Source organism: Dromiciops gliroides, chromosome 6, assembly GCF_019393635.1.
Source record: "Dromiciops gliroides isolate mDroGli1 chromosome 6, mDroGli1.pri, whole genome shotgun sequence".
NCBI lineage: Eukaryota > Metazoa > Chordata > Mammalia > Microbiotheria > Microbiotheriidae > Dromiciops > Dromiciops gliroides.
Genome location: NC_057866.1, coordinates 162,989,957 through 162,991,776, shown reverse-complemented (window position 1 = coordinate 162,991,776; position 1,820 = coordinate 162,989,957). Strand labels below are relative to the sequence as shown.

Here is a 1,820-nt window from a genome sequence, read left to right as displayed (position 1 = left end):
TTTTTTTTTTTGGTGAGGCAGTTGGGGTTAAGTGACTTGCCCAGAGTCACACAGCTAGTAAGTGTTATGTGTCTGAGGCCGGATTTGAACTCAGGTCCTCCTGAATCCAAGGCCAGTGCTCTATCCACTGTGCCACCTAGCTGCCCTCTTGGCCTCATTTTTAAAGTTAATTACAAAATCTTCTTTCACAAGGTATCTTTCCAATTCCTTCTTCTAACAAAACTTCCATCTATTTCCACATTCATCACAGGGAACAAAAGTTGTCAGGTTCATCAGGACTGCAGGTTTGAACCTGTGTTTAGGCACAGTTCTTCTTTTTACATTTATCACATGTAAATAGGTCAGTTTGGGTCCCACCTGTCTTAGCCATTTGATGTTCTCTAATTGCTTCTTCGGTCAAGTTTTGGGGGCATCTCTTTAAGTTCATCACTAGCCATTTCCTCTGCTGTCATCCTAGAAACAAATCTGGAGGTATGTTTCCTTAAATTTGGATTCTTTGCATCCTATTCTACTTTGTACCATATTTTTGTATTTCATGCCCATGGTTGTCTGTTTTATTCCTCTCTGGTTGGATTAGCAAGACAATATTTGTCTCATAGTTTCCTCAATTTGAGATCCCAGCTAGTCTTCATCAGCCCCAGTAGCAATGTAGGCATCTCCCATTAAGAGCTACAGCAAGCATCTCTCACTGGGCACTTTATTTGGACTGAATCTGAAGTGCTTGGTGCCCAGGGGAAAAGATGGAAGGAATCAGAAGCATCTGTCTCTTCTTTTCTGTTGCTTGCATTGCCACTGGAGCTACTTTCTTCTTTTGCTTCAGGGCTGTTTGGGGAGGAGGTAGCAGGGTCTTTTTTTCTTTTCATCAGTGGAGGCTCCATCTAAGCAACTTCTTCCAGGATTTGGTGAGAGACTTCAATAAGGACATGACTTCTTCATCTGTGTTCTACTTGCATAAAGCAGCATTGAAATTCCAATTTTTGTGGACTGCCATAATCCCAGAGTCATGGGAATATCCTCAAATTCCTTTAGTAAATCCAGTGCCCTGCACACCTTCTTCTTCTACATCATCTTATCCATCTTCTTGGTGATGCGAATGATCTCGTCCTCTGTGGCTCCGGAGGGTTTTGCAAACTCCCACACACACACACACATACACACACCACATCCATGGGGATGGGGTGAGGGAGAAGCAAGGGCAATAGGGCTATGTCAAAAGAGTAGGCACAGGAGAGGTGAACTCAGAATGTATCATGGGAAGAAGAGCCACACACCAAGGACCCTTTGACTTCATTTAAACAGGTAACTCTCAGGTGAGAAGCCTAATTCCTCTGCCACCACCATAACCATCACTAATGAAGATTGATCTCTGCCACTCTACCAGTAAAGCTGTCTACAGCTCTGAGATCACAGGTGACCCACCCTAGGTCACACAGCTAACATGTGTCAGAGGTAGGACTGAAACCCAGATCTTCCTTGATTCAAGGCTGATTCTCTATCCCCTATGCCTCTCAGAAGATTAAAACTTGGTTTTGTACAGCACTTTAGACTTTTGAAACCATTGCCAGAAGAACTGTCTATGTAAACATTCGTAATAGCTTTGTAAGGTTGACAGCCTCTCCCCCATTTCTAAGACAACAAAACTGAAGCACAGAGAGGTTGTCTCTGGTTTGGGGTTTTTGTCTTTTTCTTTTTTAAGCTCACATGTATATTGTGGTTTACTTTATAAAGTGCTTTACATAGATCATCCCATTATACCTTGCAGCCACCCTGGGAGGTAGGGAGAATATTTCACTTTAACAGATGAGATGAAATGAGTCTGA

At 42.7% G+C, this 1,820-nt stretch overlaps 1 pseudogene; it reads right to left on the bottom strand.

Annotated features, from left to right (window-relative positions):
* Positions 1-213: 213 nt before the first annotated feature.
* Positions 214-1,152, bottom strand: LOC122732131 (annotated as a pseudogene).
* Between the last annotated feature and the right edge of the window lie 668 nt (positions 1,153-1,820).